The sequence below is a fragment of the Dendropsophus ebraccatus genome, chromosome 1 (genome assembly GCF_027789765.1).
Source record: "Dendropsophus ebraccatus isolate aDenEbr1 chromosome 1, aDenEbr1.pat, whole genome shotgun sequence".
In the NCBI taxonomy this organism is placed as follows: Eukaryota; Metazoa; Chordata; class Amphibia; order Anura; family Hylidae; genus Dendropsophus; species Dendropsophus ebraccatus.
The window spans coordinates 197,465,852-197,477,726 of NC_091454.1; the positions used below are offsets into that span (position 1 = coordinate 197,465,852).

Sequence of the window (11,875 nt, forward strand, 5' to 3'; positions counted from 1 at the left end):
CAGTTCTAAAATGGCGCCTGTTCCCATGGAAACAAGGCAGACTAATCTGTTGATGGCTGCTGAGTACTGACTAATGTGTGTTAGGGGAGGGGGAGATGGATGCGCCTGCAGTGTAGTGACGTGTCTGTGGCTCTTTATACCTGCTGTGGCGTGTATTATGTATTATGTATCGTTATAATGATTGCCATACAGCTTGGCACCATTTCTGCCCTCAGTCTTGCCTGTTCGTATAGAAAATACCCCAACATATAGAATCACAGATAGTGGAGCATCTAGATACCTAGAGACCCTACACCAGGACTCTATATTCTTACAGAATACTTGGAGACCAAGGGGTTATCGCAAGATTAGGTATCCTCTAAAATATATATATATATATTTTTTTTTTTTTTAAATTAACTGGTGTCTAAAAATATAGATTATATAGATTTGTTATTTGTAAAAATCTTAAGCCTTCCAGTACTTATCAGCTGCCGTATGTCCTGCAGGAAGTGGTGTATTCCTGTCTGGCACAGTGCTGTCTGCTACTACTTCTGTCTGTGTCAGGAACTGTCCAGAGCAGGAGAGGTTTCCTTTGGAGATTTGCTACTGGACAGTTCCTGACATGGACAGAGGTGGCAGCAGAGAGCAGTGTGTCAGACTGGAATAAATACACCACTTCCTGCAGGACATGCAGCGGCTGATAAGTACTTGAAGACTTGAGATTTTTACTAATTACAGATCTATTTACGTTTCTGACACCAGTTAGTTGGAAAAAAAATTTTGCTGGCATAAACCCATTTTCCGTTTACTTAAAGTGAACCCGTCGTTATAAAAAAGTTTTAACATGTAATAGTGAAATGTCAAAAGTTTGGATCGGTCCGGGTCTGAGTGTTCAGACCAGTACCGATTGGGAGATAGAGCAGGGAGAGGAAACACTGAAGCGCGTCTACTTTTCGCTCTAAATTTAAAAGTAAGAGTCAGACTTATAATGGGCTCCTATGGAGCCCGACTCTTTTTATGGAGCAGGGAGAGGACAGACTGCAGCACGTCCACTCCCCGTTCCGAATTAAAAAAAAGAGTCAGGCTCCATAAGAGCCCATTATAAGTCTGACTCTTATTTTAAAATTTAGAGCGGAGATTGGACGCGCTGCAGTGTGGTCCTCTCCCCGCTTTTTCTCCCAATTGGTACGGGTCTGAACACTTAGACCCGGACTGATCAGAACTTTTGACATGTCTCTTTGACATAGCAAAAGTTTTTTATAATAACCGGTAAACTTTAATACTTTTGTTGCCCAGCGCTCAGCAGACTGGCTCACTACAGTGATGCCCAATTTTTATACTATTTATTTAATTTTTTTCCGAAAAAATTTTTTATACTGTTTATTTTATTTTTTTCCAAAAAAAAATTGCTTTTTAAGGTTGGAATCCCAGTAGGCCTTTTTTGCAAGAAAAAATAAAAAAAATGGCAATGCCATAACTGGGCCTTGGTGTTTTTACATTCTGGAAATCTGCAGCCTAATGTAAGCTGAGAGTCTAGCCATTCCTTAGGTTAAATTCACATGGACGGATCCGCAGCAGACTTTACGCAGTGAAATCCACTGCGAATCCTATGCTGATGATTTTCAATGCGAATACATACTAGCAGCAGGATTTACTTGCAGTATGTATGTGTCAGTGCCATTAACCCCCCGCCAGCCGGAGCATACTTGCTCCCCGCTCCGGCTTGCTTCGGGGGTTCTCGGCTTGACGTCCTGCTCAGCCAATCAGTGCGCTGCCCCACCGCGGCCACTGACTGGCTAAACAGGACGTCAAGCCGAAGCGTGGAGCAGGTAAAGTATGCTCCGGCCGGTGTGTGTGTGTGTGTGTGGGGGGGGGTTAATGGCGCTGACACGTACATACTCCCAGCGAGATGTAAATCCCGCTACGAGTTTTCCCTTGTCATGTCGCAATACTTACAACTGAGTTGGACTTTGACTTGAAATGTGGCCTTCAAACTCTTGACAGCGATCACTATAGCCTGACATGTACCTTTAACCCAGTATGTCATTTCTAAAGCTAAACAGACCTTAAAGGGGTAGTCCACCAAAAAATTTTTTCTTTCAAATCAACTGGTGCCATAAAGTGCCAGAGATTTGTAATTCACTTCTATTAAAAAATCTTAAGTCTTCCAGTACTTATTAGCTGCTGTGTGTCCAGCAGGAAGTGGTGTTTTCTTTCCTGTCTGACCCCGTGCTCTCTGTTGCCTCCTCTGTCCATGTCAGGAACTGTCCAAAGCAGGAGCAAATCCCCATAGAAAACCTCTCCTGCTCTCCAGACTGGAAATAATACAACTTCCTGTTGGGCATACAGCAGCTGATAAGTACTGGAAGGCTTGAGATTTTTTAATAGAAGTAAATTACAAATCTCTGGCACTTCATGGTAGCAGTTGATATGAAAGAAAAATTTTTTGGGTGGACTACCCCTTTAAAGTGTTATTCCTCTCCACATGTCTAACAGATGAGGTCCCACCTCTGGTCCCGTCTTTCCAACTCTAGCACGCGGTTGTATTCTGGGTATGCAACCCCCATTATCCACTATTGGAGTTGTGTAAACTGTGTAAAACAACTCAGCTGTTTTGATATTTTCTGCAGCAACAAGCAGTCAGTGGGGGTCCAGGGGGGGGCCTAATTCTAGAGAAAGGTTCCTAGAGGTGTGTCGTGCACATTTATTATGGCCAATCCATCCAGGTGTGAGAACCATATAAACAATTTTCTCTATTATAAAACGGCTGTAATATGGTATCTGGCCTGTAGATGGCGATGCTGCTTTTATCTTTTTTGTATTATTTACAGTATTGGAGAGGGCTGGACAGAATATAGAGGTAAAAGCCCACAGTATAAAGTCATAGGAAAATATAAATAGCCAGTACAGATAGTCACCACTTTATACCTGAATGTGACTGCAGAGAGACAGCAAAGCGTAGTGTTGAATGCATCAGTCTGACATGGATATTAGAATATTGTTACATCATCAATGATGATAAACCTTATGTCACACTGCAATACATATACTCCATATACATAGTAACACTGGCATATTTCATACACCTGCTTTATAATTTCTTGTAGTCTTAGCATTAAGGCCCTGGGTCTATGATGCCACTATGGTGCAGCTGCAGCCTGACACTTCTTCTCTTTGCATCTTACACCAATGTCCAGGATATGTTTTTGCTATAGTCTATATTCTGCTTTCTGATACAAGGCTGCCATCAAGATACTGCAAGCTGTATACTTACTAGGGGCCTGGGCAAATAAGTCTGAAAGAAGGGCCCATCATCTTGTGTCTCTCGCTGCCCATTACTGTATATGAACTGGAGGAGCCCTATATAACAGGACCTAGAGAATAGGAAACATAATGAGCCTAAGTTGCAGTGACTTGTTGATCGTATGAGGCAACCCTGATTGATAGATAGATAAATAAATAGATAGGAGATAGATAGATAGATAATCTTTCTTCCTATGAAGTCTTTCCAATGGAACATTTTTTTTCAGTAATCATAAATTACATTGTATGCACTTGTGTTGTAATTCAGTTTGTTCTCTAACAGGCCCAATTTACAAATCCGTAGTCCTGCCCACAGCCACAGACCCACAGCTATGGACAGGACTACAGATGTGCACCCGCAACCTGGCCGCATTTGCACTGACCCCTTCATTCAAGTTAGGGGATTTGTGCCACAAATGTGTGGCATATCATCGCTTGCCCCTTATTTTTGTGGTGCAGGCTCCAATGCGGACCCGTAATATGTACAGATTAGAGATGAGCAGAAACTATGCCAGGAGGAGTTGTAGGAGTAACACCAGAAGGTGTTGCAGGACTAATACCAGGAGGTGTTCAGGAGTATAACAAGGAGTTTTATAGGTGTAATGCCAGGAGGTGTTGCAGGGGTAATAACAGCAGGTGTTAAGAAGTATAACCAGATGTTGTAGGAATAATGCCAAGAGGTGTTTAGGAGTATAACCAGGAGGTGTTATAGTGTAATGCCAGGAGGTGTTGTAAGAGTGATACCAGGAGGTGTTCAGGGGTATAACCAGGAGGTTTTATAGGTGTACATGGAGGTGTTCAGGAGTATAACCAGAAGGGTGTTATAGTGTAATGCCAGGAGGTGTTGCAGGAGTAATACCAGGAGGTGTTGCAGGAGTAATGTCAGAATGTATTTATATGTATAACCAGCAATTGTTGTAGGAATAATGCCAGTAGGTGTTGTAAGAGTGATACCAGGAGGTGTTCAGAAGTATAACCAGGAGGTGTTTTAGGAGTAATCCCAGGAGGCGTTGCAGGAGTATTGCCAGGAGGTGTTTTAATAGTGATACCAGGAAGTGTTAAGGAGTATAACCAGGAGGTGTTGCAGGAGTAATGCCAGGAGGTATTGTAATAGTGATACCATGAGGTGTTAAGGAGTATAACCAGGAAGTTTTGCAGGAGTAATGGCAGGAGGTGTTGCAGGAGTAATACCAGGAGGTGTTATAATAGTGATTCCAGCAGGTGTTAAGGAGTATAACCAGGAGGTGCTGCAGGAGTAATACCAGGAGGTGTTATAATAGTGATATCAGCAGGTGTTAAGGAGTATAACCAGGAGGTGCTGCAGGAGTAATACCAGGAGGTGTTATAATAGTGATATCAGCAGGTGTTAAGGAGTATAACCAGGAGGTGCTGCAGGAGTAATACCAGGAGGTGTTATAATAGTGATATCAGCAGGTGTTAAGGAGTATAACCAGGAGGTGTTGCAGGAGTAATACCAGGAGATGTTGTGAGAGTAGCTTTGTCGTTCCTGACCTGGCACTACTAGTTGGATTGGTTGTGGGCACAGCTCCTATGTAGTCCTATGCAGCTCCTATGCAGGCTGGTCTACATTTTTGCCACCTGTCAATCAAAAGTCATGCATGCTCCCCCTGCTGTTCCCATTCTATTCCATGGTGTTTCCATCACTTTCTGAGGTTTTCAGGTACACCAGACACCCACCCTTTTGCCGAATAGGAGGCCCCTGAAAAAATGCTTGAGTCTCCCATTGACTTTAATGGGGTTCGTTACTTGAATCGAGCAATAAAAAATACTCAACTCGAGTAACAAACATTCAAGCATTTTAGTACTCGCTCATCTCTTGTACAGATGTGTGTATGGAGCTATGGAAATTAATGGATCCTTATTCTGTTCACATGTGCAGATAGAAAAAGTGAATATGTGAAAGGGGCCTTAGATATACACTGTTCAGCCATAACATTAAAACCATCTATTTACTATTTTGTAGGTCCCTCATGTGCCACCAATTCAGCTTTGACACTGGACTCCACAGAATCTGAGAGTGCCTGTGGTACCCGTCACCAAGACGTCAGCAGCTGATCCTGTAAGTGTTGTAAGTTGTGAGGTTCAGCCTTCATGTGTTTTCATCCCATCCAGATTGTTTGGATTGAGATCTGGGGACTTTGGAGCCCAAGTCACCACTCTTTGTCGTGTTCTTCAAAACATTCTTGAACAACATTGCCCAGATCATAAACAGTACCTCCCCTTGACTCCTTTGGGCTCCCATGAAAACGTACGTAAAAAAAGGGGGGGGACTGCAATTCACAGCACGAAATGTGTTGCACATACATGTGGCAAATCTAAATCTGCATCACAATCCACAATAGAATGTACAGGTAAGACATGACATGTGAATCCACACCAATAAAGGAGAAGTATTACATTTAGGGACATCAGCGATACAATAAAAAAAAAAAATCTCATCTTTATTTTCAAACACACAGCAACACAGTCATTTCCACAGAGCACAATGTGAAATAATCTCCAACTTGATGCACAGAACATGTCTTAGGGGGTTGGTAAGGCAAGAACGCTTCTCCTGCTGTGTACATAGTAATCTCATACATTCACATCCTTGCTATAATACTATCTTTGTAATACAGTACATTGTAAGCTCGCCATGTAATTCCTTAAGGGGGATGTTCTTTTTCCTTAGAAAATAGGCAGATAACTGCTTAGACTCACCTGGATCAATCTACAGGGAAAGCTGGCAGGAAGTGTTCAATTTTTTCAGCCGCCACAGGGGTAATTAAAGTGGCTGTCTGGAGATGCGGCCAGTGATTTTTTTGGCGGGGCACTTGAAATGGGAACTAAGGGGCAGGTTTATTAATCTGCACCTCTTGTGTACGCCACAGAAAAAGTGCAGATTTTACCCTTTCCCCCGCCCCTCTTAGTTAATTTGGCCAGATAAATGGGGCTTAATTTAAAACCAGTGTACAAGTCATCAGGTCTTAATAAATCTCCCCCAAGAGTGTTAGAGCCGCAGCTGTGGGGAATCAGGGTGGGTAAGTATTCACTTTAAGTTAAATGATTGAGTAAAACTATACATACTCACCTTTTCCACTTCCCCACTGCTCTGACAAAGCCTGTTTCCTCTTCCCAGCACTTCTTGGTTTCAGTCCTGACACAAGGAAGTGGAAAGATTGGCTGAGTGGGCACTTCTTTGTGTGAAGACTGAGACCAGGGACTGAGCTCTGTTGGAGGGTTGGGGGAGTGGGTAGGTGAGTACACATTGTTTTCTGTTTTTATCTCAACCTGGCTGTGTTGAAATATAAAAAGTATCCCTAGGGCTACACAGCCAAACGTCACACAAAAGCAAGTCTCATCCGAGTGATGTAACCAAAATATATTGTGCATCTTGTCTGTGAAAAAGCCAAATTGCAGAGAAGTCGCAAACATTTTGCAGTTGCATGCAACTTTCATTGGAGTCAATGGTAGAAAAGTCACCTCTGTGACCAAAAATCTATGGATTTTATGTGAAATCACGCAGAATCACATAATCTTTGTGACATGTGACCATAGTTGTGGCTTAGCCCTAATAGCTGATTCTGATTCTAACATCATCTTCACATTAGGTTGTATTCTGCTAGACCTTTGGTGTCCTATAGAAGGGGAACATCTTCGGATCCCATCTGCAAGAATGATGTACTACAATAATGATGGCTGTGTGCTGCATTCTCCTAAAAGAGGACTGGGCTATAATAGAACCTGTAGTTTCAGATGTCCATTACACTACAGTCCCCCATAGTCTGATACTCTGCAGTGAAAGCTGTGGTAGCAATAGAACAGCAGTGAGCCCAGAATAAGAAAGTTATTGTACTTTTTATAGCATAACACATTACAATATTAAAATGAGCATATCCCAATATGTGGGTATAGTTGAAAGAACCCCACAAACACAAAACAGAGGTTACTCATCCCTGCCTACTGGTATAAAGATGTACATTGACTTTGCTATGCACTTGCCAATGAGCACAGCACATCATTAGATATCATATGCCATCCATAAGCCTGTACACAACCAATAACAGACCTTTTAGGGATTTATAGGAGAAATATAAAAATAAGACTCTGTTCACACTAGTTTCCTTTTCTCTTTGATAACCAAAATGTGCTATTTTTTCCAATAAAAAATAAAATAATAGAATTATTAGACGTTGAAAGCCTTTATAGCAAGTGAGCAGGACCGTTTCCTCTAGGCTGGGTAATACAGAGCAGCATCAAATGAATATTAATATTATATTTATATTATTATATTATATTTAGGTCTAATTGATGCTTATTGTCTACATCCCTGGTGGTCTAGGGAAATAAAATAGTTATTGTCTGTATATCCGGGGGTCTGTGGCAGTTAAAGGTTTTGATGTCAGTGTCCCTGGTGGTCTTGGACAGTAAAAGGGCTTAAAGGGGTTATCCAGCGCTACAAAAACATGGCCACTTTTGCCCCACTCTTGTCTCCAGTTCAGGTGTGGTTTGCAATTAAGCCCCATTTACTTCAATGGAACTGAGTTTCAAACCCCACCCAATCTGGAGACAAGTGTGGTGTAAAAGTGGCCATGTTTTGTAGCACTGGATAACCCCTTTAATGCCCATATCCATTTAAGTCTAGGGAAATCAAGAATTTAAAGGGTACTCTGTATCTTTACATTTTTTTATATATTGCTGCCCTTATATAGAAGCCTTATAAAGAGCCTGTTCTTAACCAGCCATGCTCCCTGAGGTCCTCCTGTGGAGCCTTTGGGTCCCTTGCAGAGCACTTCTGCTTCCACTTCCGAGGCAGACTCTTGTTGGCATTAAAAGCCTGGCCAGCCAATCACTGACTGAAGCAGGACAGCAGCATGGCCAGAGATTGGCTGAGCGGACTGTCACTGCCAAGTGGTGGTAGGAGCATTCAGCAGAGGACCTGAAGACACTGCAGGAGGACAGGAAGTAAGAATAGGCTCTTTATTATGTTCTATATAAGGGCAGAAATATATAAATATTTTTAAAGGGCTGGATTACCCTTTTAAAGTACAGATCCTTAGTGTTCTGGGGCAAACAGCTTTACTTTTTCTGGTGGAGGCAATGGAAGGGTTAATGCTACATGTCTGAGCTCCAGTAGAGGCTCACCCCTCATGTTCCAGCATTGCCTAGTCTCTCACAGGAAGCTGAACACTGATAGTTCAGCTTCCTGTTCTCTGTTCAGCTTTAAATGAGTTATCCAGGATCCAAGAAACATGGCTGCTTCTTCCTGATACAGCGCCACCCTTCTTCTCTCTTTTTTTTTTTTTGAAGGTATTGCAGCTCAGTTCCACTGAAGTGAATGGAACTGCGCTGTATTATCAACACAAAGGTTGTGGACAGGTGTGGCACAGTTTTTGGAGAACAGCCATATTTTTCTAGTCCTGTCTCTTTTTCAGACAATTCATGGAAGGTCTGTCCAATCATTAAAGAGATTTTGCCACCTTTGTCCCTTTAGGGAATGAGTGTTTGGTGTACGCATACTTGACCGCCACTCTATTGTCTATGGTAGTGCTGAAGATTATTGCACCATGCTATCTTTAGCTCGCCTATAGACAATAAGTGGAGTGAAAGTCATGTATGTGCACTGCTGCTTCATTCTGATTGGAGCTTCAGGGGTCCAGTTCTTGAGATTGTGTTGGTGCCAGCGATTGGACCTATGGCTAGGGGATAGGTCTCCATGGTGGCAAAACCCCTTTAATTGGAATGATCAGAGATGCTTTGGGGGAGCAAACTTCCTCTGAACCCAGGAGCTTCTGAACTGCGCTTCCACATTCTCATGCAGTTTAGAGAGAACCATGGCCATGACAATAATGTGAACATTTAAAACATTAATACCTTGGATCCTGCACTGCAGAACCTGTTTATTCACGATCAAAATATTAATAAAACTGGACTTGGTGCGTTGCAAACTCCAGCTCATTTGTCCTGACCAAACTGCTACCTACGCTGCCTGCATGAATGCCTCTGGACCCCCACGCAATATAGGATTAAAAATGACATTGGGATTATGATTCATAGATGACAGATCACTTTTGGCATTAGTAAGCATGATTATGACCATTAGGCTTGTGATACAGAATGACATTACTTGTCCTTTGAGATGCAATGCAAGTGCATATTACAGGATATGACTCTTTGACTGCCACTTGCCTACATTAGGGCAGGTGGCTGTACAGGTGATGCTGCTGTCTCTGCTTTATGTGACAGCAAGAATAATTGTAAATTAATTTTTTTTTAAAAGTTCATACATTTAGCATTCACTGTATTCTATTAATCTTTAGAAATTAACCTATTAATCTTTAGAAAATGTTAAAAAAAAATAATACTAATAATAATTCGAGAGCCTATACTGTTCATGGCTTAATTTTATGTTTTGTTTTGCTGCTTTACATATGGCTACTTAAAAGAAATCTCCACTAGAACTAAGGCTGTGTTAACATCTGTGTCACAGGTTCACTCCAAAACACTGGACAAAATAGCACAGCATGCTTCGGCAGCATTTGCCAACCTGAATGCTCAACATTTGAGCAGTTACAGAAGTCAAATGCCAACTGTTCTGGTTCAGAGAACATAGCTGAACCCGAACAGTTTTACAGGTCCGCTCAACACTACCAGGGAGTCATTAGTGCCTGTTGTGCATCGGATCTACCGACTCTAGTGATGGATCAGATAAATGAAAAAATCTATGTAGATGAGAACATGGGCTTAGTAATATTTTATAGTGCTTATATGTATATATTAGTTGTGTATATGTGTACTGTATATTTTTTCTCACTGTATTTGCTGTTACAATAAGATTTCCACCCTGTAGAAGCCAGTCCTGTTCGTTACGCCAACTAAAACCCAAAAATGTCAAATTTGTTTTTCAAAATTGGCGAATATACTCACATCAACAACTAAGGTAGGAATTTTCAAAATGGCTACTTTGAATGATGCATTATGGGAGCTTAATAAAATAATACGGTATTTGTACAGATGTGCCATATCTGTAATGGGATTGATGGACCATAAATTATTATAATATTACATTAGTGCAGCCACTGACTTGCTGAGGGGAAAGCAAAAAACAACCTTGTGTCACTGATTGTTGTGCAGGAGTAAGGGTGGTAGGTACAGTATATGTTTTCTTTCTACAGCACCCTGAATCTTTATAATACATTTCCTCTTTACAGACAAAGATACCTTTTACTGCATCAATATAGTAGTTGTTTTTTTAATGAAGTTACCCTTTGTGCTTTACTTTACTTTGGGTAAATCTCTATAACATTTTTGTCCTGTTTTATACAAATCAGTGCATGGCAGACGTAAAATATTCTTCATGGAATATATCTTATTTTTTGTAGGTACACATCCTATGTAAAGCTAGGCGTCTCTATGGTAACAGACAACAAACAACAGTTTGTAGTCTGACCCCTTCCATCTGTCCCCTTGCTAATATACAGTTCAGCTTCCTAATTTCTTCTATTTTTGCATATATATCAGACTTGAATAAATCAAACTACTTTTCATATTAGACAAAGATATCGCAAGTAGAGGCAAAATGCTGTTTGGAAATTACGCTGTTCAGCCGTACTTGGCATTTTGTGAGTAAGTAATATACCTCTTAGCTACTAAATCAACCAGTTAACCAAATTGACAACTGAACTCAAGTTTACTAGATATATACCCAGACACAACGCCAGACCTGTTGTATCGAAATATCGCCTACATAGAAGCTGTCTGACATAGTGAACTGGTAGTGATCCAGCCATAAAAAGCAGCACATGATGCCACGTTCTATAGATATTCAAATACACATGACTAGCAAAGTCAATAAAATCTTGTAGTCCAGAAAGGTTACAAAGCCATTTCACACAGGCCGATTTACAGGCGAATAAGTGTTCATAGGAATGCTCGCTCCCCAAAATAAGCCAGTGTAAAGGGCCAGTGATTAGCCAATGCATCTTTAAATTTATAAATTCATTGTTATCGGCTGCCCATCACCCTGTGTATACATGTTGTGTAGGCGAATATGTTGAGGGTTATGGGGGCTCAAACAATGAAGAAAACGTTTATGCAGCCTGGCTACTTGATCAAGCCATGTAAACGCTCTGCAAATGAGCGCCGATCACAAGGATCAGTGCTTGCCATCTGGACCCTGAGTCTCTAGGACAAGGAACCACAATGACAGCCATTATCCACAAATGGAAAAGACCTTGAACAGTGTTGAACTTTTCCCGGCCTGCCAAACTTTCACCAAGAGCCCATGGACAGCTCATCTAAGAGGTCAAAAAATAAGCTAAATGAACATCTAATGAACTGCAGTTAAGGTCAGTGCACAGGATTCCACGATAAGAAAGTCACTGGACTAAAATGGCTTCTATGGGAGAGTTGCAAGGCTCAAACCATTGCCGAAGAAAAAGAACACAAATGTTTGTCTTTTGTTAAAAACGTCTAGAGGACCCCAAGACTTTTGGGATAATATTCTGTGGACTGATCAGTTGAAAGGGGAATAATTTTTGGAAGACAGGAAGACAGGGGTCCCATTACATCTCGTGTAATGCTAAGGCTA

At 41.4% G+C, this 11,875-nt stretch overlaps 1 long non-coding RNA gene across 2 annotated transcripts; it reads left to right on the forward strand.

The window, feature by feature from the left end:
• On the forward strand, positions 1 to 7,534 carry LOC138766493 (uncharacterized). Of its 2 annotated transcripts, none has more exons than XR_011358722.1 (3): positions 1 to 75; positions 5,270 to 5,365; positions 6,897 to 7,534. It is a non-coding gene; the product is annotated as an uncharacterized lncRNA (long non-coding RNA). The 2 variants fall into 2 exon arrangements; XR_011358721.1 differs by having other exon boundaries at positions 38 to 351.
• The last annotated feature ends 4,341 nt before the right edge of the window (positions 7,535 to 11,875 follow it).